Genomic DNA, 26,251 nt, shown 5'->3' with positions numbered 1-26,251 from the left:
GTGCAGACCGCGTGAGTCGACGCTTCATCCAGTCCCAAACATGCTCAATGGGGGACAGATCCGGAGATCTTGCTGGCCGGGGTAGTTGACTTACACCTTCTAGAGCACGTTGGGTGGCACGGGATACATGCGGACGTGCATTGACCTGTTGGGACAGCAAGTTCCCTTGCCGGTCTAGGAATGGTAGAACGATGGGTTCGATGACGGTTTGGATGTACCGTGCACTATTCAGTGTCCCCTCGACGATCACCAGTGGTGTACGGCCAGTGTAGGAGATCGCTCCCCACACCATGATGCCGGGTGTTGGCCCTGTGTGCCTCAGTCGTATGCAGTCCTGATTGTGGCGCTCACCTGCACGGCGCCAAACACGCATACGACCATCATTGGCACCAAGGCAGAAGCGACTCTCATCGCTGAAGACGACACGTCTCCATTCGTCCCTCCATTCACGCCTGTCGCGACACCACTGGAGGCGGGCTGCACGATGTTGGGGCGTGATCGGAAGACGGCCTAACGGTGTGCGGGACCGTAGCCCAGCTTCATGGAGACGGTTGCGAATGGTTCTCGCCGATACCCCAGGAGCAACAGTGTCCCTAATTTGCTGGGAAGTGGCGGTGCGGTCCCCTACGGCACTGCGTAGGATCCTACGGTCTTGGCGTGCATCCGTGCGTCGCTGCGGTCCGGTCCCAGGTCGACGGGCACGTGCGCCTTCCGCCGACCACTGGCGACAACATCGATGTACTGTGGAGACCTCACGCCCCACGTGTTGAGCAATTCGGCGGTACGTCCACCCGGCCTCCCGCATGCCCACTATACGCCCTCGCTCAAAGTCCGTCAGCTGCACATACGGTTCACGTCCACGCTGTCGCGGCATGCTACCAGTGTTAAAGACTGCGATGGAGCTCCGTGTGCCACGGCAAACTGGCTGACACTGACGGCGGCGGTGCACAAATGCTGCGCAGCTAGCGCCATTCGACGGCCAACACCGCGGTTCCTGGTGTGTCCGCTGTGCCGAGCGTGTGATCATTGCTTGTACAGCCCTCTCGCAGTGTCCGGAGCAAGTATGGTGGGTCTGACACACCGGTGTCAATGTGTTCTTTTTTCCATTTCCAGGAGTGTATATCTCTGTGTTGGAATACGCATACCTATACCAGTTTCTTTGGCTCTTCAGTGTACATACTGTGTTGCAATAGTGCCCTTGGAAGAAAAAACGTAGTTGTTATTGTAGTTGTAGCCTTCATTCCGAAGACTGCTTTGACGCACTTCTCCGTGTTAGTCTAGCCAGTAACGACACCACTCACTGGCGCTAGTGTAGCGCTCCAATACGGAAACTCCCATTTTCAGGGCAACGCTGAGTTTACACTTAGTACATTTCAAACGTATGATAAAACGGTGCACACACAATGACTTAACGGATGCAAATAACGTTCATAAGGAATCTGCACTCCAGTTGTTAGAAAAAAAGTCTGAATTAGCTAGTTCAACTTACACTGCATTCAGGTTCAAGCTAGTCGAATGAAAAACACGACAAAGAAGTGGAAAGCAAGGCAGATAAAATTAGTCCATGCAAAAATTTAAGGACTGAAAAATAATCCGAAAAGATAATGGCGGAGTGTGTCTGGAAATATCAAACAACGGCCGAAAGCTAAAAACTTAGTGAATGATAAACTAATCTCACTATCTGCAACTTTCTAAGTTTCGTGCAACTGTATAGAATCGAAAACTTAACACATTTCCTTTCGATGGAGACATAACACAAATAACTAGGTAACTATTATCTTTTAAGAGAGATTACTCAGTGGAAAGATGAAATAAACGTTCTTTTATTCCTTTCGTTATCTCTCATATCCTTTAAATCATAGGCAGTTCCCAGCAAATGGCCGTCTTCAGTAGGGAAACAGTTTCCTCACTTCTCCCCAACGGCGTGGTAGAGGGTGGTACCCACGTAATCTTAAACATTATTCTACAGCACCAGACTTCAAAAGCTAGTTTTTTCTTGTCTGAACTGCTTCCGTACGAAGCTACCCTTCAAATACGAGGGGTATTCAGTAAGTAATGCTACGCATTTTTTTGTCTTTCAGTTTCGGTTGAGAAATGCGGAATTTGTTGTGGGACAACATGTAATATTCCCGCTTCAGTCCCTCTAGTTTCATGAAGTTCCGATAGGTGGCGGCGCTATACGTAGCCTTCAAAATAGTGTCTGTAACGGAGAGTTTCTTTTGGCAGAAAACAATCTCATTTAAGTTCATCGACGGATTACAATCGAACTCCTCGCTGCTCAACTGGTCGTCTCTGTTGGTCTTGCAGACACACCCGTTCACTAGTTTGTGTACTTAGACTTGTCTGGCTGCAGGGCTGCGCGTCTCCAAGCCCAAACCTCCCCCTCCTGTTCATCTCCTCCAATTTGCTGATGACACCACCTTCCTAGCCCTTTATCCTACCCTTCAACGATCCCAACGTACCCTCCAAACCCACCTTGACGAATTCACCGCTTGGTGCAACCAGTGGTTCCTCCGTATCAACCCCTCCAAGACCCAGGCGATCATCATAGGCCGCACTGCCCACTCTTTCCATCTCCATGATTTCTGCCTCACAATTTACGGCCGTCCTATCCACCACACTTCTACCCTCAAATACCTTGGCCTCATTCTCGACCGCCACCTCACCTGGACTCCCCATCTCCTTACCATCCAACACAAAGCTCACAACCGCCTCCACCTCCTGAAACTCCCGTCCGGCCGGACATGGGATCTGCATCCTTCCACCATCCTTCGCACCTACAAATCCTTGATCTGCTCCATCCTTTGTTATGCCAGCAGTGCTTGGATTTCCGACCCTCCCATGTTCTATAAAGCTCTCCAAATATTTGAACGCCATGCATCCGCCTTCTGTCACCCATGCACATCCTCTACGACCTCATCCCCTTCCCCCACCTTCTCCTTTTCCTTGAACAAATCAGCACCATATATATTGTCTGCTGCCTTGATCCTCCTCACCCCCTGTTGTCTTCCTTCCTCTCCACCCACAGCCCATTGCCGCACCTTTACCGTTGTGTCCCACCCTCTCTCCATCTCCACACCCACCTCCTCCTTTCCCAATGCAACTTCCACCATCTACCCCTCTTGGATGATGAGATTTGCCTTATGTCTACCCTTCCTACCAACTCTAATCCCATCTTCCTCCTGCATTCCTCCTCAGGGCTCCCTCTCCTACCCCTCACTTCTCCTGAGTGGCTTTCCCCTCCTATGCCCCCTCCCTCTCCTGTGCTCCCCTTCAGTCTCTCTGCACTTCCTCCTGCCTTTCCTTCCCTCTTCATTTCCCGCCCCACCTGTTTCCTGCCTCTGGGTATACACTCTGACGTCCCTACTCTTTTCATCCCACACCCTCCCCTGCTGCACCTTGCTCTCCCCTCCTTTTCTATCCTCTCAGGCCTCTCCTTCGGCAGCTGGCCGGTGTGGCTGAGCAGTTCTAGGCACTTCAGTCTGTAACCGCGTGACTGCTATGGTCACAGGTCCTAATCCTGCTTTGGGCATGGATGTGTGTGATGTCCTTAGGTTAGTTAGGTTTAAATAGTTGTAAGTTCTAGGAGACTGATGACCTCAGATGTTATGTCCCATAGTGCTCATAGCCATTTGAACCATTCTCCCTCGGCAGGTCCCTCCTGGCAGTTTTGTTCTTTGTCATGTGTGTTTCATCTCTCGAAGTGGGTTTAAAGTGTCTTGTTCTGGAGTGTTTTTAATACTGTGGCCAACTTGTAACCTGTGTGTGACTTTTTTAAGTGTCCCCACATGAACGTCTCCATGTCAGTGTATTTTTACCTCCATTATCTCCCCTTACTGTGTTTTTTGTCCCCCATTTTTATCGCCTTTCTATGTATCATTTTCTTTTTGTATTAGCTGTCATGTTACTCGGCTGAAGAGCGGCGGATTGTGCCACTGACAGCCCTCCCCTGAAACCACGATAAAGAAAAAAAAAATCATCTCTAAACACAGGACCTTAGAAACCAATGAAAGACGATCTGTGCGGAGTTGCTTGCACGTTACGAGGCAGATCGTGACGATTTTTGGACAAACAGCGTCACAGGTGATGAAACGTGTTCGCCACTTCGGAGCAAAAACAAAACGGCATTCCATGGAGTGGCGCCACACCACTCCTCCTCTGAAGAAAATTTCAAAACTGCACCCTCAGCCGATAAAGTCATGGCGACGGTCTTCAGGTATTCGGAAGGGGGTATTGTGCTTGAAGACAGTTATTCTTTTTGATGTCCTCCCTCATGGTGCAACGATCAGATCGGGAAGTGTATTGTGCTACTCTCAGCAAATTGAAAGAATGACTTACAGTGTGTTGATTGCCACAGAAATGTAAGTGAAGTTGTCCTTCTCCATGACAACAAAAGGCCTCACACAAGCCAGCACACGAGAGAGGAGAGCACAAAACTTTATTGGACTGGACTTCTTCCTCATTCAGCCCACAGCCTTCCCACTTCCATCTGTTTGACTCAATGAAATATGCACTCCACGGGAAGCGGTACGTGGGTGATGGGGCGGTTATTGATGCAGCAAGGCGTTGGCTCCGACGTCGAATTCATTTTCGTCAGGTTAGCGCGAACGCCATCCCGACTTCCAAAAATTTTGCACCGGAAGGCAGCGATTTTTTTGGTGGTAATTTATTTATTTATTAACATTACATCATTACAACATAAAATCTTTACCATAATACATGAACAGAAATGTAATTGTGGGTAGCTTGTCAGTATTATACAGAATCGAAATCCTTTAAAGAAAACAGAATTAATAACAAAGACAATTGTAAAGTGCGACAAATTATTCACAGAGTGCTTTTCGTGACAATCCTAAAGAAATGTGTATGAGTTGTGGAATTTAAACAAATTGAAATAAGTGTAGCATATAGTAAAGTAAAAGAAAATGAACAGCTCTAATGAAAAATGGGAAACAAAATGGATACTTCTCTGTAACTGAAACATCCTCTAATAACCATACAATAACGCAACTGATAAACTGTTTGCAAAATGTTCGCTGTACTTCGGTGAACGGTTGAATCGTTGATGACCTTCCCACAGGTAGGCATTTACTTCACAGCATCTACCTCTACATCTACATCTACATCCATACTCCGCAAGCCACCTGACGGTGTGTGGCGGAGGGTACCTTGAGTACCTCTATCGGTTCTCCCTTCTATTCCAGTCTCCTATTGTTCGTGGAAAGAAGGATTGTCGGTAAGGCTCTGTGTGGGCTCTAATCTCTCTGATTTTATCCTCATGGTCTCTTCGCGAGATATACGTAGGAGGGAGCAATATACTGCTTGACTCCTCGGTGAAGGTATGTTCTCGAAACTTCAACAAAAACCCGTACCGAGCTACTGAGCGTCTCTCTTGCAGAGTCTTCCACTGGAGTTTATCTATCATCTCCGTGACGCTTTCGCGATTACTAAATCATCCTGTAACGATGCGCGCTGCTCTCCGTTGGATCTTCTCTATCTCTTCTATCAAACTTATCTGGTACGAATCCCACACTGCTGAGCAGTATTCAAGCAGTGGGCGAACAAGCGTACTGTAACCTGCTTCCTTTGTTTTCGGATTGCATTTCCTTAGGATTCTTCCAATGAATCTCAGTCTGGCATCTGCTTTACCGACGATCAACTTTATATGATCATTCCATTTTGTCGTGCGGTAGCGTTCTCGCTTCCCACGCCCGGGTTCCCGGGTTCGATTCCCGGCGGGGTCAGGGATTTTCTCTGCCTCGTGATGACTGGGTGTTGTGTGATGTCCTTAGGTTAGTTAGGTTTAAGTAGTTCTAAGTTCTAGGGGACTGATGACCATAGATGTTAAGTCCCATAGTGCTCAGAGCCATTTGAACCATTTTTTTTTTTCATTCCATTTTAAATCACTCCTAATGCGTATTCCCAGATAATTTATGGAATTAACTGCTTCCAGTTGCTGACCTGCTATATTGTAGCTAAATGATAAGGGATCTATCTGTTGTATCTCAAAAATAGCGTAGGTAGTGTGTGCCAGTAGCCAGGCCTCGGCATTGCTCTTCATTCTTGGGTGCAGTTTAAAGTCAGGAAAGAGAATCCACGTTGGTGTCACACTGGAAGGTGCAGTTTGGTGTATAAGCCCCACCATCAATCGGCATAGCTCCCATACTTTCCACACGTAGCGGCACTCTATACGGTGGTCTCTGGTGTCGGCATCTCCACACTGGCTGCATTCGTTCGTCTGACTAAGGTGAATGTATGCTAGTCGCTGCTTAGTCGGAAAGGTGTCATTGACTACTCTGTACCACAGCGAACTGATGTCTGATGGCAGGAATGGGTTGTTGATACTAGCCCATACCTGCTTCCAGGCGACCGTTGGCATCCGTATTTCCAGTTTGTACGCTGGTGGACAGCCTAGGAGAGCTCCATAGATCCGTCGAGCCGACGTTTTCCGATCTATAGCCGCCTCCAAGTCGTAACTGCGTGCGAGGTAAAATTCCCTGACGTAGGACATCTTAAAAGGGATGTCCACTATTGAAATTGGAGCGCATTGTGATTGGGGCCGGTATCGTGGCGTAAGGCCGTCGCATTGAACGGAGATTACGTTGAAAAATGGAGTTTTTAACCAAAAGAGTGAAAAATAATATAGTGTATTGGGATCTTGAATAAAACCAACCTGATTTCAAGGCAAAAAGCATTACTTATTGAACGCCCCTCCTACGACCAAAAAACCTTTCCTAACGCACAGGTTTAAATTAGATGTTAACAAATCCCCTTTTGTCAATAAAATTCTTCAGGGTATGTGAACCCATAACCAATATGTAAAATTCTCCAATGTTTCGACCACTGTTACCAATGGCTAAAACGTTGAAGAATTTTACATAATGATGATGCGATCACATGCCCTGAAGAAATTTATTAACACTGACACCGACCGAGAAAGCTAACGTTTACAAGTTGGCCTTTTTCAGAAAAACTTTTCTCGCTGTTGCCAGTCTAAATTTTATGTCCTCTCACCTTTAGCCATCAACAGTTATTTTGAATCTTTCGATGATCTGATCTCTTTTAGCCTATCGTGTCTCAGTATTGAGAAACTTCTATTGTGGTCTGCTTGATACAGTTGTGAACTCACTTAAAGAAACATAACTACAAACTTTTGCATCTCAAGGTCTCACTCGTATCAGAAACAACTCGTGTTAACAATGATCATTTGAGAATCGTTGCATCCACCATATCAGTTACATTGCAAACTACTTTAAAACAAGAAAGCTTCTCTCAGTACTTACTTCCGCTATTCACACGACAAATGTTGTTGGCACTGATCTTTTTATTTGCCGCTATTAGATTATGGTATAACACTGTCCTATTTATGTTTCATTTTTCATTATTTTAAACAACTCTATTGCTATTTATTTCAGTTCTGAGTAGAATTACCAATTACTAATTCATTGAATTAAACCAAACGCTGAAATCATGGAGATTAAGTGGTTTAATAACTCATAATAATCATTACAATACTTAGAAAGTTCATTATACTGTCAGACTATTTCAAGATTAATTCCTTGCTTCCTTTCTCCTTACAAAGTACGTGTGTCATGGAAATGCACTTTATCGAACTCCGACTGAAAAAGGTCAGCAACATGCTTGGTATCTGCTGTTATGTAGGTTCTGAATTCCATTACATGAGCTGTGACTAATTAATAGTTAGCTAAAGACGGTGTTAACGTTCTGCCCAAGTCTGTTATGTGTCTGCACCAATTGAGGATAAGCAGTTTGCATATAGGAGTGATTTTTATTGTGTTTTAATTCTTTAAGTTTTCATTCTATCTGTATTTAGAAAACAATAAGTTTTGTGAAACAAGTGACAAACATGAAACGCTATAGGCCGAGTAAGAAACACATTCTCGAGCTCTAATCGGTAACAGTGGACGTGCCCTCAGCGATCTCTGAATTAGCTACTTCCGCTGTGTGCACTCAACTGCATCACTCCCCTGTGCCTGGCAGGATAGCGCCTTGGAAAAATTTTTCACATACCACCTAGCGGTAACTTGCGCAACTAGGCAAGCAGCAGTCTGCGTGCTTTACCGTTGGATGTCGCCACAGTAGCGAGTCCGTCGCTGCCGCTTATGTGAACACGTGTGATTGCTTGAATTATTAATCTTCAGTGATTTTTAGGTTGTAGGTCGCATTGCCAAGTAAAACGCAACATCTTCTTTCTTCTGAAGGTTTGAAATGCGGGAAGAATAACAGTGTCTGCCGTTTTAAGCACGCGATTAATCAGACTTTGAATTTCGTGCTCTCGCCTAGCCTGCCATCTCTCTGAAAGCACGTAAACCTATAGCCATGGCGCCGCGTAGGAGTTCATTCAAGAAGCGAAAATCATTTAACGATGTTTTGGACCACGACACCGAATATCTGCATGGACTGAGTGACTTCAAGGCGAGGGTCAGACGCAGGGAGTCTCTGCGCTCCTCGAAAGGCCTAAAGGTAAGTCATGTTTCCACAATCTCCTGTATTTTTTTCCCTGACTGTTTCCCGCGTGGACATGCTTGACAGAGAGGTATATTTGAATTCGGCGTCTTCTGTTTATTGCTTCAATTCCGTGTTCAAATTATCGAATGATTATTTATACTTTGCGAGTGCATGATGTGCAAGTAGCAAGTCCTAATCTATTCAAAGGAATGTTATAACACAACAGTATGAACAAAATATTTTCAAGTAATATGTCAATGGAAATCATATTTCAGATTCATTTCCTTTGACATATCTAAGTTTTTGCATATATGAATTGTGTAGTAAATATCTATAAGCTTCTATAAGGACAAAAATACGTGTGAACTTGACTAATTAAAATATAATCCTTTTTTTTCATACTGTATGTGCAGTAGTGCCGGAATTTTTAATCTTCAGTTTACTCAGTGACAGCTTACACGATTTCTAACAAAGCTTTCTTGAGTAAACTTAATACCTGTCAGTTCAAAGTAATGTCAAAGAGTAACAGTGATATTAATATGCTTGACATCTGCTGTTTAACAAGTTTAGAATTATACTGCAGGTACATTAGCTTTGTAACACAACGATGACCAAAGACGGTGATAATTCTCCGCAAACTTTATCGTGCGTTTGCAATGAAAGACTGGGGAAATGATATTTGCCGTAAGATACGTTCAAGTATTGAAATATTTTTGTATTGTTTACAGGTTCAAGCGTGTGACATCGTTTACATTGTTGACATTGAATTCCTAAATATACTCCCAGCGTCAAAACACAAGCGTTTATTTTTGTTTCGTGTCGGGTCAGCATCATTAATAATAATCAGAAAATATAAATACCGCAACTCATATATCTTGTTCATGTATGAACATTAATTATAGTTAATTGTGTGTTATTTGCGGCACAAGTGGGGCGTAGTGATAAATGACATGTTCTCGGCGCTTACAAGAACGTTGAGTTTTCTTAGTGTTTCTATATGATATGCTTACCGGTCATCATTATAGCAACACGCCCTTACCATAAAACACAAAGTGTGTTGATTCTGGCCTACTTGTATACGAAAATATCGCTAAATACGCTAGCGAAAAGCAGGCAGTGTTGGCTTTTTTCATGTTAATCCTCACCAAAAGGAAATCTCACCTGAATGCGAAGGAAGCACTGACAATAGAAACTGTTTTATCATGCATTATTTGAGACGTGGCACAACAACAGAGGAATAAATAGCTCTTCTATGGTATTTTCTATAGTTGTAATCTTCGCGAAGCGTCGTATATGACATTCTCATGAGCATTTAAATGGAATTTCGCGCCGTTCGCACGATGTTTGCTGTCGCGACAACTTAGTATCGGGCCGCCGCAACAGATGTCGCTAGGATGAAGCTTGACTGTAGCCACACGCTGTTTACCAGCTGATCACAGACACTGACCTGAACAGCAAATGAACGTGTATATACTGTTTCTTAATGCAGCAGCACGCAGGAGCACTTTTAAACATAAACTATAACTCATTTTCTGCGTCATTAACGTTTATTGCAAAAGTAAACTGACGTAAAGAGTAATTACACTGTATTAATGATAAAGAATAAATTTGTTTGCTTCCTTCTCGAATGCTTTACGTTTCCTTTAATGACTATTTTTATTGCTACGTTGGTTTACAAGTCTTGAAAAAAGAAATAAACACCGAATTTCTTGACTTGCCGCTGCTTACGCACCTATTTATCCCTTGCAGTTCCCTGTGAAATGGACAGCAGTCTGTAATGTATCAATTATGACAAAAGAATGAGTACAGCTGTTTTATTTGTGCTTCCGCAGGCGCCACAGTTAATATGATCCTACACAAAAAAAACGCTGCATCATGAACGCAGCGTTATATTTGGATTCAACAATGAACACGTTCTTCGAGTACCCACTAACATACTTCGAAGATAAGCTAATCTTTGTTCCAGAATATTTCTCGCGGAAATCACTATTTATGAACACTTGCATCATGTCGTTCATTTTATTTTTTCTGACAAGCTTTCACACTGTACTCAGTCAAAGACTTAGCAAGAAGTAAAGAATAATATTTTCTTCTTATGACGACAGTGGGCTACTGCAGTGAGATCCCAAATCAAAGTACCTTACAGAATTTTAACTTCGAATATACCAGATAGGTACTAGCGAACGGAGCTGGTAATTAATTTTTATTCTATTATCTGTCTTATGACGAGCTTCATGTATTTCACAATTTAAGAGTGATTTCAATTCAGTACGTGATAGCTCCATTTCATTTCAGAGTCGTGCTAATTCCATTGGAAACACGTACGGAAATCGTCCGTTTTATGTTTTGAGAATGTATTCCGTTTGGGTACTTAAAATTGTTTTCATTCTTGTTGACGTCGACCTTTGGGCATTAGGTTGTGATCTAGGGCGTATTTTTGTGCTTCATATTTATTTGAAAAAATTTACGGCAGCCAATCAACTAACTACATCTCCATAACCCCTGAAGCCCTCAACCGCCACAAAAATATAACTTTTGGGATTGAGTAAATTGACAGGTATCTGCTAGTATTATCACAACAGTTTCTACTAAAGTGCTTTGAATATTGATAAAATTGACACATTTGCGTTATAAATAACAGAGAGATAGAGACAAAAGGTACTAACACAAAGGAAGGCAGGAAAGAAAACTATGGTCTAATGTCCCGGCGACAACGAAATCATAAAGAGGCCGGTCTCAAGGTTGGATAGGACACACACACACACACACACACACACACACACACAAAGAGAGAGAGAGAGAGAGAGAGAGCGATCAGTCACTGGGGAGCATTTTCGCCCTTACAGACTGTAAAGACAAAATGTTAATATGGTATTAGTAAACTGTGGGAGTGTCCATGATAAGGTGCCAGAATAATTATCGCTTGTTGAAAGTAATAATGCCCACATAGTATAAACAACGGAACGCTAGGTGAAACTAGAAGTGAATAACAACAAAATTCTTGATTCAGATTGGAATACATATCGAAAGGGTAGGTTAGACACGTGGTAGCGGCGTATTTGTTGTTGCCATTCGCCCCGATACGTCGGAACTGTCATTGTTATCGATCTTTTTGTCCAGACACTCCGACAGCATTCACTTTTGTCCCAATTTTGCAAAATAATGTTACGAGCTTGGCTCAAATACCGAAGCAGCGCCATCTGTTAGCACAACATGTAAATGCAGCATCATTTAGTTTTATTTATGTCAACATTGTATGTTGACAAAGTTGTCTCACAGATGGCATGCCAGTTGAACTACAAGCTGACTTGCACGAAGTTTTATAAATACGTAAAAGGGAAAAAAGTCTTGCTGAAAAAGGTGAAATCTTCCGAAAAATTCGGTGCCTCAGCTACTTCTGCTGCAACAGGTTCCAAGTAATTGTGCTCTAAATAAAAAGTAATTATATTAAATAAATTATTACTTCATTTCTACGCCCACATGTCAGAGTGTCCCGACGAGGTCCCAGCTACATATGGCAACCGTAGTCAAACGTGATACTCGGCTGCTCTTGTACAAAATCTGCCAGAGAAACCGCAGTGGCAGAGTGCCTCACAGAAAACTTGGACAGCACCGCGAGATAGTTTGCCAATCGTATGAGATCGTTCTGATTGTCTTATCTGAAAATTACTTCGGGTAAGTAGTTACAGAGCCCCCGCGCTGAGGGTAATGTCTTCTAGACCTCCTAGTAACTAATAGACACGAGTTTTTCGAAGCACTTAATGTAGAGGACGGCAGTCGTGTTAATAGGCTGTAATAGCGTCACTGAGACGTATGTTACGAGAAACTTTAAGATAAGTAGGAAAATATTTACGTTGAACAAGTATGATAGGAAACAAACTGAAAAGTATTGGAGTAGTCAACGTGAAATATTCAGCTCTGTAGACGAATATGTGGAGGAAAAACGGCGAAACTCAGAAGCATTATAACAACACACTTTACCAGCATATGCCAAGCAAGGTTGTAAAGACCAACTGTGTTACAAACGTGCTGCGAAAGAAAAGGGTGCATCACAGATTTAATCAAAATCGAAGTCTTAATAAACAAGCAAATGCTAAACGAATCTAAAATCAGTCTAAAAAGAGCGATGCGAGAAGCATACAATGAAATTAAAAGTAAAATTTTGCCAACCGATCTGACAAAAAGTCCTAAGAAGTTTCGGTTCTATGTTAAGTCAGTAGGCAGATCGAAATCACCCATTCAGTTGCTCAGCTACCCTAATGGCAGCGAAACGGAAGATAACAGAGAGAACATCGAAATACCGGTTCACCGCGGAAGATCGTGATACGGTTCCTCCTTCCAGCCATCGAGCTGAGACAGGTGATAACGGAATACGAAATCAGCTAACATCGCTCAGTAGTGGAAAGGCATCTGGTCCGAATAAGATACTTTTAAACTTCTACACGATTAGGCGAAAACTCGCCATCTAGCAGTATTCTGTCTTAGGTCGCTCGAAAAACGAAGGATACCAAGCAATTTCAGAAAGGCGCAGGTTATTCCCGAAATAATACACATAATTATAGGCCTATACTGCTGATGTCGATCTGTTTGAGAATTAGGCAACATTTTCTATGAGCAACAAAAATCTCCTCTATAAAAACCATCCTGGGCAACTTAAATAGAGATCTTAACGAAAAAAAAAGCTTGTTGTGACACTTCCTGCCAGATTAAAACTGTGTGCCGGACCGAGATTCGAACTCAGTTGGTAGAGCACTTGTTCGCGAAAGGCAAAGGTACCGAGTTCGGGTCTCAGTCCAGCACACAGTTTTAAACCGCCAGGAAGTTTCATATCAGCGTACACTCGGCTGCAGAGTGAAAATTTTAATCTGGAAACATCCTCCAGACCGTGACTAAGCCATGTCTCCGCAATATCCTTACTTCCAGGGATGCTAGATCTGCAAAGCCCGCAGGAGAGCTTCTGTGAAGCCTGGAAGGTAGGAGACGAGGTACTGGCAGAAGTAACGCTGTGAGGACGAGTCGTGGTTTGGTAGCTCAGTTAATAGAGCATTTGCCCGCGAAAGGCAAAGGTACCGTATTCGAATCTCGATCCGGTACAGAATTTTAATCTGCCAGGAAGTTTCATATCAGCGCACACTCCGCTCCAGAATGAAGTAGAGTTCTCTACTGTTGCTTAGCAAACAGAACTTAAGGTTACCGTATTTCAGACCTCATTTGTGACTGAATTCAGGACTCTCTAAGAGATAGAACGCGGTACTTTATTCTCAATGGTATGAAATCGACAGATGTAGAGAGAACTTCTGGAATGGCCCCAGGAAATATTATAGGGTCATTACTGGTTACAAATGGTTCAAATGGCTCTGAGTACTATAGGACTCAACATCTGAGGTCATCGGTCCCCTAGAACTTAGAACTACTTAAACTTAACTAACCCAAGGACATCACACACATCCATGCCCGAGGCAGGATTCGAACCTGCGACCGTAGCGGTCTCGCGGTTTCTGACTGAAGCGCCTAGAACCGCTCGGCCACACCGGTCGGCTACTGGTTACAATACATACATGTTTTAAAGGGTATAAGTGCAGATATTTCTACTAAAGACTGAGGACGGTGTACTTTATTTACTGACTACTAATAGCTATTATGAGTCACATGTTTTTAGGGTGGTTAGTTCCTCCAATTACGTTGGGCAACAGGTCAGGTATCGAAGTGAGGACGTATGGATGCCAAACGACTAGTCTATACTGACAGGTGTAGTCCACTTTGTGGAGCAATTACGAACTAGCATAAAGCATCAGGCAGTAAATTAATTAATGTGTTTGTGGGAAGACTGTTTGACGCAGAGAAAAATGACTAACACTATGAAGTTGGTCCATGTTAAGGTACCAATGATCAAAATATCTGTACCTAAACCCCTAACACCCTATATATGAATAATGTAGCCTAGTAGATAACGTCGGAAGCTCTGGGGGCTTTGTGCAGACGATGCTATTGCCTGTAGGAAACTTTCAACACCAGGGCACCGCAGCAATATGCAAAAGGATCTGCAGTGGATTGATGACTGTTGCAGTGACTGGCAGGTGAACATAAATAAGTCTTGACATACATCTTGTAAATAGATGAAGATATCTATTACTACTCATCTAGGCTACTGCTGAAAAATGGCTAGAAACAGTTACTGATGTTGTCGTTATTGTGGTCTTCAGTTCAAAGACTGGTTTGATACAGCTCTCCATGCTACTGTTCTTTGCAAGCTCTTCATCTCCGACTAACTACTGCAACATACATCCTTCTGAATATGCTTACTGTATTGATCTCTTGGTAAGCCTCTGCATTTTTACCCCCCGCCCCCCTCCGTCCCTCGCCTCCAAACACACACTTCCCTCTAATATTAAGTTGGTGACCCCTTCGTGTCTCAGAATGTATCCTTTCAATCGATCCCTTCATTTAGTCAAGTTGTGCCACAAATTTGTCTCCCCAATTCTATTCGGTACCTCATCATTAATTACGCGATCTATCCATCTAATCTTCAGCATTCTTCTGTAGCACCACATTTCAAAAGCCTCTATTCTCGTCTTGCCTAAACTGTTTACCGTCCGTCTTTCACTCCCATACATGGTTACATTCCAGACACCTTCAGGAGCGACTTCCTAACACTGAAATCTATATCCGATGTTAACAGATCTCTCTTCCTCAGAAAGAGCTTTTTACCACTGCCAGTCCACATTATGTATCCTTTCTCCTTCGGTCATCATCAGTTATTCTGCTGCTCAAATAGCGAAACTACTCTACTATTTCTAGTATCTCGTTTCCTAATCTAGTTGCCGGTCGGGGTGGCCGAGCGGTTCTAGGCGCTACAGTCTGGAACCGCGCGACCACTACGGTCGCAGGTTCGAATCCTGCCTCGGGCATGGATGTGTGTGATGTCCTTAGGTTAGTTAGGTTTAAGTAGTTCTAAGTTCTAGGAGACTGATGACCTCAGAAGTTAAGTCACATAGTACTCAGAGCCTTTTGAACCATTTGAACCTAATCTAGTTCCCTCAGAATCATCTGATTTAATTCGATTACATTGCAGTGTTTTGCTTTTGTTGGTGATTATCTTATATCCTCCTTTCAAGTCTCCGTCCATTCCGTTCACATTCTGTTCCCAGTTCTTTGCTTTCTCTGATAGAATTACAGTGTCGTCGGCAACCCTGACTTTTTTTTTTCTTCTCCCTGAGCTCTAATCGCTGCTCCAAATTTTTATTTGGTTGCCTTTACTGTTTGCTCAATGTACAGATTGAATAACAATGGGCATTTCAGCCCTCTAACTTGTAATATTTTTCATCCTTCTCGCTCCATGGCACCGTGGCTTCGCGAGGTGTGATCAAGTATATGGTTTCACATTGACGTTCTTCAGCGTCGCTTACTTGACTTTGAGCTTGAAGTGTAAGTTTGCATGAAAAGTTGTTATTAATCAAAGCATGAAATAAATGAATAGTACTAAGTTTATTTTCCCATTAGGTCGGAAAATACATTTTAAAATTCACAGTAATCGCGAACTGATACAAAACATTCCTTTCTTCGTCACAAAATTAAGTTAAATAAATCTACTTTAATAGACATTGTCGCCAAACCCAGTCTTTAAGAGCAAGGGAGAAAAATTAGGATATGGGAACACGAAAAAGAGTCAGATCTTGGCCAAGTACTTTGAAGAGCTAAACTTTCAACCAGATCCTGACTCACACCTTACAACTGTAGAAAAGCTAAATACCAGCATAAATATCTTTGAAAAAATAAAGCTCCTGGGAAATATGAGCTAGTTGCAGAACTCTTGAAGTTCCCTAGAGAGAAAGCGATCATCCTACACACGTACTTTATTATAAGCAAAATTTGGGGAGAAGAGCAGACGTCAGCACTAATACATCCTGTATACATAAAAGAAGACAAATCGGAGCTTGGGAATTACAGAGGAATGTCGTTAATATATCTATGACCTACAAGATATTCTCAGAAGCGTTGCTGGGCAGTATGTAAACGCAGCTAAATCCACGAGTGAGTAACAAGAAGGCTTCAGAATCGGAAACTTCTAATCGCATACGAAAAGTAGAGAAGCAAGAATTTCGTTCACTTTAAGAAAGTCTATGATTCAGCTATGAGAGCAACACAGCTCCACGTTTAGGAGGGTGAAAGGTTGGATGGAAAAACCAGTGGACTGATTAAAGTTTTCTTAACGAACAGGACAACCAAGGTCAAGTTCAGAGTAAAGCTTTCAGAGTCCTTCAAGATCAAAACAGGAGTCATACAGCGAGATGGACTCTTCTCCTTGCTCTGCAACTGTGTACCCCGAACTGGGATGCAAGAAAGAAATAATACAGATGGACTGTCTGGCGTTCGCAGGCGACGTTGTGATATTGTCTCAAGCATTAGAAGAGGCGGATAATCAAAGCACCCAGCTCCATACACAAGCGGCTAAAGCAGATTCCGGATTTATGTCTAGAAAATATAACATACGATGTACATCAAGATAACTCTTAAGGAGGGAAAATTCAAAAGGTGGCGAGATTTAAATGCCTACGAAAATGCATAGAAACGGGTCTGACAGGAAAAGAACCAATGGGAGCACGAATGAACGAAATGAATTTAGAGTGCATCATAGCTGTGAACATTAAGAAGAACATGAACAATAAGAAGACTCTTTCGAGCAATGCAAAACTGAGACATTACCATTAATCCGTCCTGAAACCTTATAAGCTGCAACAGCTCTGAACCTCGTATGAAAAGGATTACTTAGTAGGCTAGAACGTGTGGAACGCAAGATTTTTAGGAGTAAATTGCGACCTCGAAGAAGAGGTGACTGTCAGTGTGGAAGATAGGCGAATCAATAACTGTATACCCAGATGGACCATCACGAAAAGGAGGATAATGTTCTTTCAAAATGTTCAAATGTGTGTGAAATCTTATAGAACTTAACTGCTAAGGTCATCAGTCTCTAAGCTTACACACTACTTAAACTTAAATTATCCTAAGGACAAACACACACACCCATGCCCGAGGGAGGACTCGAACCTCCGCCGGGACCAGCCGCACAGTCCATGACTGCAGCGCCCAAGACCGCTCGGCTAATTCCGCGCGGCAATGTTTTTTCGATACAACGTTAGAATGGATCAGGAGAAGCTAACACATCAAAGGTTGTTATCAACAAAAGAGTCAAAACACGTTGGACCCAAGAGGTACAAAGGAATTAGCTTGAAATGGGAATCCAGGAAACAGAGATTTAGAAAATGGCGACTTTCAAATAAGAAATTGTGGCTGTCATAGGGCTCCAAGACTGAGACCCAGGACAAAAACGTCAAGGACGATGATGAACGCGAAATATGATGATAAAAAAATATGGTATAATGACAAAGATCAGAAGCAAAGCAGGCGATCCGAATTGACGTTGTCTTCAAGTGGCCAAAACGAAAAGACCAAGTACAAATTTATGTTGAGTCTAGGTAATTGTAATTCGTATGTGTGTATATTATACTGATCGTATTTGTGTTGTATGATCATGAGATGAGAGAGGGGGTAACCGTTATTTGCTATGCTATTTATAGATCGGAAGAGATTTGCTCGTCATATCGAAGTAGTTGTTGTTGTTGTTGTGATCTTCAGTCCTGAACTGGTTTGATGCGATTCTCCATTCTACTCTATCCTGTGCAAACTTCTTCATCTTCCAGTACCTACTGCAACCCACATCCTTCTGAATCTGTTTAGTGTATTCATCTCTTGGTCTCCCTCTACCAGTTTTACCCTCCACGGTGCCCTCCAATACTAAATTGGTGACCCCTTGATACCTCAGAACATGTCCTACCAACCGATCCCTTCTTCTAGTCAAGTTGTGCCACAAGCTCCTCTTCTCCCCAATTCTATTCAATACCTTCTCATTAGTTATGTGATCTACCCATCTAATCTTCAGCATTCTTCTGTAGCGACGTATTTCGAAAGCTTCTATTCTCTTCTTGTCTAAACTATTTATCGTCCACGTTTCACTTCCATACATGGCTACACTTCATACAAATACTTCCAGAAACGACTTCCTGACACTTAAATCTATACTCGATGTTAAAAAATTTCTGTTCTTCAGAAACGCTTTCCTTGCCATCGAAGTATGGAATCGAAAGTCTAGGTGTATTGATCCAGGCGATGTGTTTCACTGTGCCGAGAGGGGTCACGGTATTCGCAGGGCTTGACGCCATCAATTACGATGCTAAGGAAATTCAAAGACCATTTCTGGCACGCAGGAACTTACACAATTATTTTACCACGGTGTGCGCAAATGGTGCGGATTGTAACGTTAAAACTCGTGGTAGGACGATAGACTCGGTTTTAGGAGAACAGAGGTTCTGATCTCCGTCCAGCCTTGGATATTTAGGTCTTCTGTTTAGGTCAATGATGGGATGTTCGTTTAACATCCCGAGTTTGTGCAACGTATCTAATGGCCTCAGGTTCAGCGGGACGTCAAACTTCAGTGTTTCTCAAAGAGATTTTCACTCCGCAGCGGATTGTGCGCTGATATGAAACTTCCTGGCAGATTAAAACTGTGTGCCAGACCGAGACTCGAACTCGGGACTTTTGTCTTTCGCGGGCAAGGGCTCTACCATCTGAGGTACCCAAGGACGACTCATGCCCCGTCCTCACAGCTTTACTTCTGACAGTATCTTGTCTCCTACCTTCCAAACTTTACAGAAGCTCTCCTGCGAACCTTGCAGAACTAGAACTCCTGAAAGAAAGGATATTGCGGAGACATGGATTAGCCACAGCCTTGAGGATGCTTCCAGAATGAGATTTTCACTCTGCAGCGGAGTGTGCGCTGATATGAAACTTCCTGGCCGATTAAAACTGTGTGCCGGACCGAGACCCGAACTCGGGACCTGAGCTACCCAAGCAAAAATCACGCCCCGTCCTCACAGCTTTACTTCTGACAGTATCTTGTCTCCTACCTTCCAAACTTTACAGAAGCTCTCCTGCGAACCTTGCAGAACTAGCACTCCTGAAAGAAAGGATAATGCGGAGACATGGCTTAGCCACAGCCTTGGGGATGTTTCCAGAATGAGATTTTCACTCTGCAGCGCAGTGTGCGCTGATATGAAACTTCCTGGCAGATTAAAACCGTGTGCCGGACCGAGACTCGAACTCGGGACGTTTGCCTTTGCCTTTGCCTTCAGAAAATTCTTCTGAAGCCAAGATCGGTAAATACTGTATATCGCGATGACCGGTTTCGACAGAAGCTTGCTGTCATCTTCGTAAAAAAAATGGCTCTGAGCACTATGGGACTTAACATCGAAGGTCATCAGTCCCCTAGAACTCAGAACTAGTTAAGCCTAACTAACCTAAGGACATCACACACATCCATGCCCGAGGCAGGATTCGAACCTGCGACCGTAGCGGTCGCGCGGTACCGGACAGAAGCGTCTAGAACCGCTCGGCCATTGCGGCCGGCTGTCATCTTCGTATCTTCGGGAAATTGAAGTGGATACATATCGATCACTTAGCGAGAAGACATTGTATTCGTCTTGCACTCTTCCTTCTTTTCCCAATCCGAGGCATTGTTTCGTCTTTAATGACGTAGCTGCCCTTACTTCCCTCATTCTTGACTCTAACAGGACTGGATTTTTGGGTGCCGACGATCGTTCTTGAATTGTTCAGCGAAGTCACCGACCATGTGGATACCACAGTAACGAGACCTACCATCGAAACGCAAGGTGAATACGGGTTGATATGAATAGCACGATCAGTAACTCGGATCGTACGAGTGTGTGTGTGTTAGTTTGTACCGGCGTGTAAACGCCGTCCGGAGGAGCGTTAAGACGCGATGCGACAGGGAGCGGAACAAAGGCGACGACGGAACTGTGACGTCAGCGGGGACGCACTGGGAATAGTGTATGAGGACAGGGCGGCCATTGTTTACGCGTGGCTTCCTCAGTGCCGGTCGCGACGAGCCGCGGAGCGGGATGTCGGACAGCAAGAGGCCGTGGTGGAGCCGCGCCGTCTTCGGCAGGAGGGCAACCAGCAGCCGCGGGAGCGCCGCCGCGTGTCGGCCGCAGGAACAGCAACGGCAACAGGTAACAACGCGACGTCCGCTGTGCGACCCTTGTACCCAGGAAGTGCCTACTTGCACTGCGCTGTCCGGCCGGCGGCAAGTGCCGAGGTCGCCACCGCACGGGTAGCGTCGTAGTCGTATCCTTTCGCAAAGGAAAGAGACGCAAGCTCTCTTCAGGAGAATGCCGCTAAAGGAAAAGGAAATAAGATACACTGGGGTGACAAAATACTCTTAATACCGTGTCGGAACTCCCTTTGCTCAGCATAGTGCAGCAACACGACACGGCATGGACTCAGCAAGTCGTTGGAAGGCCCTGCAGAAATACAGAGCCATGCTGCCCCATAACCGTCCATAACTGCGAAAGTATTGCTGGTGTAGGATTTTGTGGACGAACTGACCTCTCGATGATGTCTCATAAACGTTTGATGGGATTCATGTTGGGTGATCTAGGTAGCCAAATCATTTGCTCAGATCGTCCAGAATGTTCTTCAAACCAATCACGAACTTCTGTGGACCGCTGTCGTACATAAAAATGAAGCCGTGTCCTAAATGCTTTCTCCGAAAGCTATTTCGAGCAGTTAGTCCACGAACCCACGCGAATTGTAAATGGTTGCGAAAACACACTTGACCTCTTAGCCACAAACAATCCAGAGCTAATAGAGAGAATCATGACTGATACAGGGATTAGTGATCACAAAGTCGTTGTAGCTAGGCTCAATACCGTTTCTTCCAAATCCACCAGAAACAAACGCAAAATAATTTTATTTAAAAAAGCGGATAAAGTGTCACTAGAAGCCTTCCTAAGAGACAATCTCCATTCCTTCCGAACTGACTATGCAAATGTAGATGAGATGTGGCTCAAATTCAAAGATATAGTAGCAACAGCAATTGAGAGATTCATACCTCATAAATTGGTAAGAGATGGAACTGATCCCCCGTGGTACACAAAACAGGTCCTAATGCTGTTGCAGAGGCAACGGAAAAAGCATGCGAAGTTCAGAAGAACGCGAAATCCCGAAGATTGGCTAAAATTTACAGACGCGCGAAATTTGGCACGGACTTCAATGCGAGATGCCTTTAATAGGTTCCACAACGAAACATTGTCTCGAAATTTGGTAGAAAATCCGAAGAAATTCTGGTCGTATGTACAATACACAAGCGGCAAGACGCAGTCAATACCTTCGCTGCGCAGTGCCGATGGTACTGTTACCGACGACTGTGCCGCTAAAGCGGAGTTATTGAACGCAGTTTTCCGAAATTCCTTCACCGGAGAAGACGAATGGAATATTCCAGAATTTGAAATACGAACAGCTGCTAGCATGAGTTTACTAGAAGTAGATACCTTAGGGGTTGCGAAGCAACTCAAATCGCTTGATACGGGCAAGTCTTCAGGTCCTGATTGTATACCGATTAGGTTCCTTTCAGATTACGCTGATACAATAGCTCCCTACTTAGCAGTCATATACAACCGCTCGCTCACCGATAGATCTGTACCTGCAGATTGGAAAATTGCGCAGGTCGCACCAGTGTTTAAGAAGGGTTATAGGAGTAATCCATCGAACTACAAACCTATATCATTGACGTCGGTTTGCAGTAGGGGTTTGGAGCATATACTGTATTCAAACATTATGAATCACCTCGAAGGGAACGATCTATTGATACGTAATCAGCATGGTTTCAGAAAACATCGTTCTTGTACAACGCAGCTAGCTCTTTATTCGCACGAAGTAATGGCCGCTATCGACAGGGTATCTCAAGTTGATTCCGTATTTCTAGATTTCCGGAAAGCTTTTGACACCGTTCCTCACAAGCGACTTCTAATCAAGCTGCGGGCCTATGGGGTATCGTCTCAGTTGTGCGACTGGATTCGTGATTTCCTGTCAGGAAGGTCGCAGTTCGTAGTAATAGACGGCAAATCATCGAGTAAAATTAAAGTGATGTCAGGTGTTCCCCAGGGAAGCGTCCTGGGACCTCTGCTGTTCCTGATCTATATAAATGACCTGGGTGACAATCTGAGCAGTTCTCTCAGGTTGTTCGCAGATGATGCTGTAATTTACCGTGTAGTAAGGTCATCCGAAGACCAGTATCAGTTGCAAAGCGATTTAGAAAAGATTGCTGTACGGTGTGGCAGGTGGCAGTTGACGCTAAATAACGGAAAGTGTGAGGTGATTCACATGAGTTCCAAAAGAAATCCGTTGGAATTCGATTACTCGATAAATAGTACAATTCTCAAGGCTGTCAATTCAACTAAGTACCTGGGTGTAAAAATTACGAACAACTTCAGTTGGAAAGACCACATAGATAATATTGCGGGGAAGGCGAGCCAAAGGTTGCGTTTCATTGGCAGGACACTTAGAAGATGCAACAAGTCCACTAAAGAGACAGCTTACGCTACACTCGTTCGTCCTCTGCTAGAATATTGCTGCGCGGTGTGGGATCCTTACCAGGTGGGATTGACGGAGGACATCGAAAGGGTGCAAAAAAGGGCAGCTTGTTATGTATTATCACGTAATAGGGAAGAGAGTGTGGCAGATATGATACGCGAGTTGGGATGGAAGTCATTAAAGCAAAGACGTTTTTCGTCGCGGCGAGATCTATTTACGAAATTTCAGTCACCAACTTTCCCTTCCGAATGCGAAAATATTTTTTTGAGCCCAACCTACATAGGTAGGAATGATCATCAAAATAAAATAAGAGAAATCAGAGCTCGAACAGAAAGGTTTAGGTGTTCGTTTTTCCGGCGCGCTGTTCGGGAGTGGAATGGTAGAGAGATAGTATGATTGTGGTTCGATGAACCCTCTGCCAAGCACTTAAAAGTGAATTGCAGAGTAATCATGTAGATGTAGATGTAGATGACTGCAAGTGGTCTCCAAGTAGGCGAACGTAACCATTTCCAGTCGATGATCGGTTCAGTTCCATGTAAACAGAGCCCACACCATTATGAAGCCATCACCAGCTTACACAATGCCGTGTTGACAGTTTGGGACCCTACCATTAACTCTTTCCAATTGAAATCGGGACACATCTGAGCAGACTGCGGTTTTCCAGTCGTCTACTGTCTAACTGATATGGTTCCAGGAAAGGCGCTGCAGGTGATGACGTGCGGCTAGCAAAGGCACTCGCGTCGGTCGTTCGCTGTCATAGCCCGTTAACGCCAAATTTCGCCGCACTATCCTAGCGGATACGTTCGTCGTACCACCCACATTGATTTTTTACGCTTATTTGACGTAGTTTTGATTGTCTGTGAGCACTGACAACTTTACGCAAACACTGCTGCTCTCGGTCGTTAAGTGAAGGCAGTCGGCCACTGCATTGTGCCTACTCAGAGACAATGTCTAAAATTTGGTATGGCGATGTAGGGAGGTTGTGAACTGGCTCTTGCGTGCATGCGTTTTGATTTCCCAAGTTTTGCAACGTACACATAGTTTTTCATGGCTAAAGGGACATTAATTGTCGTCACCGCTAGACCATTTCTAAAGATATCTAGTCGCAGAACATGTAACTTACCGACCTATTTCGTATGCTTCTGTCTCGTAGAATTTCTTCTTTAAACTTCATGTCGCAACTAATTACTCTGAACCGTTATTACATGATGTATAGAGCACTGCAGAATTTATTTTTTATTTGGCACCATATCTACATCTACATCCACGCTCCGCAAGCCACCTGCCGGTGTGTGGCAGAGGGTACCTTGAGTATCTCTATCGGTTCTCCCTTCTATTCCAGTCTCGTATTGTTCGTGGAAAGAAAGACTGTCGGTATGCCTGTGTGTGGGCTCTAATCTCTCTGACTTTATCCTCATGGTCTCTTCGCGAGATACACGTAGGAGGGAGCAATATACTGCTTGACTCCTCGGTGGGTCAGGGATTTTCTCTGCCTCGTGATGACTGGGTGTTGTGTGCTGTCCTTAGGTTAGTTAGGTTTAAGTACTTCTAAGTTCTGGGGGACTGATGACCATAGATGTTAAGTCCCATAGTGATCAGAGCCATTTTTTGACTCCTCGGTAAAAGTATCGTCTCGAAACTTCAACAAAAGTCCGTACCGAGCTACTGAGCGTCTCTCTTGCAGAGTCTTCCACTGGAGTTTATCCATCATCTCCGTAACGCTTTCGCGATTACTAAATGATCCTGTAACGAAGCGCGCTGCTCTCCGTTGGATCTTCTCTGTCTCTTCTATTAACCCTATCTGGTACAGACCCCACACCGGTGAGCAGTATTCAGACAGTGGGCGAACAAGTGTACTGTAACCTACCTCCTTTGTTTTCGGACTGCATTTCCTTAGGATTCTTCCAAAGAATCTCAGTCTGCATCTGCTTTACCGACGATTAAGTTTATATGGTCATTCCACTTTAAATCACTCCTAATGCCTACTCCCAGATAATTTATGGAATTAACTATTTCAAGTTGCTGACCTGCTAAATGATAAAGAATACATCCCAACGGATACGTCCGTTGTACCACCCACATTGATTTTTTACTCTTACTTGACGTAGATTTGATTGTCTGTGAGCACTGACAACTTTACGCAAACACCGCTGCTCTCTGTCGTTAAGTGAAGGCTCTAGGCCACTGCGTTGTCCGTGGTGAGAGGTAATCGACTGAAATTTGCTATTCTGGTCACACTCGGTTATCAGAATATTGAATTCCCCTAACGATTCCCGAATCGGAACCCTTTTCGCATGGATATCTGTTTACAAATGATACCTCTGCCACTACACTGCCCTGCAAAATGAAATGTCATGTGGCTAGGGCCTCCCGTCGGGTAGACCGTTCGCCTGGTGCAGGTCTTTCGAGTTGACGCCACTTCGGCGACCTGCGCGTCGATGAGGATGAAATGATGATGATTAGGACAACACAACACCCAGTCCCTGAGCGGAGAAAATCTCCGGCCCAGGCGGGAATCGAACCCGGGCCCTTAGGATCGACAGTCTGTCACGCTGACCACTCAGCTACCGGGGGCGGACTGCGCTGCCCTTATATACCTCGTGTACGCGATACTGCCGCCATCTGTATGTACATATCGCTAACCCATGCCTTTTGTCACTCAGGTGTTTCTTCTTCTGTAGTGGTCAATCCAAGGATTGGTTTGCAACAGCTACAGTGGCAGCTTGTCTCCATTCTGTGCGTCTTTCAGCTTTTCTCTTCATTTCTTTATAGGTGTTACATCCCACATCTTTCACGATTTGATCCATGTACCTCAGTCGTGGTCTTCCTCTTGGTCTTTTTCCCTCGACATATCCCTCAATGATTGTGTTCAGGAGTCCTTTATGTCTTAATAGATGGCCTGTAAACTGCACTCTTCTTTTAACAATGAAACTCCAGAAGCTTCTCTTCTCACCTGCTCTTTCCAGAACCACTTCGTTTGTGACCTTGTCGATCCATTTTATTTTCAGCATGTGTCTATAACACCACATTTCAAAAGAATTTAGCTTCTGGTCTTCCTCTGTCCCGAGAGTCCATGTTTCACACCTATAGCATGCCACACTCCACACATATGGTTTCAAAAATCTTTTACTGGTTTCAAGGCTGATGCTCTTAGATGTTAATATGTTTTTCTTCTTGTTAAAAGCAGCCTTTGCTTGAGCTATTCTACTTCTGACTTCTGCCTTGCTCCTTCCATCCCTGGTAATATTACTGCCCAGATAAGTAAATTTATCAACTTGTTCAAGCAGTTCATTGCCTACATGAACTTGGACTTTCACTTGATCTTTTTTGTCGCATG

The sequence above is a fragment of the Schistocerca americana genome, chromosome 1, assembly GCF_021461395.2.
Source record: "Schistocerca americana isolate TAMUIC-IGC-003095 chromosome 1, iqSchAmer2.1, whole genome shotgun sequence".
Classification (NCBI taxonomy): Eukaryota; Metazoa; Arthropoda; class Insecta; order Orthoptera; family Acrididae; genus Schistocerca; species Schistocerca americana.
Note: the sequence above shows the minus strand (reverse complement) of the source record.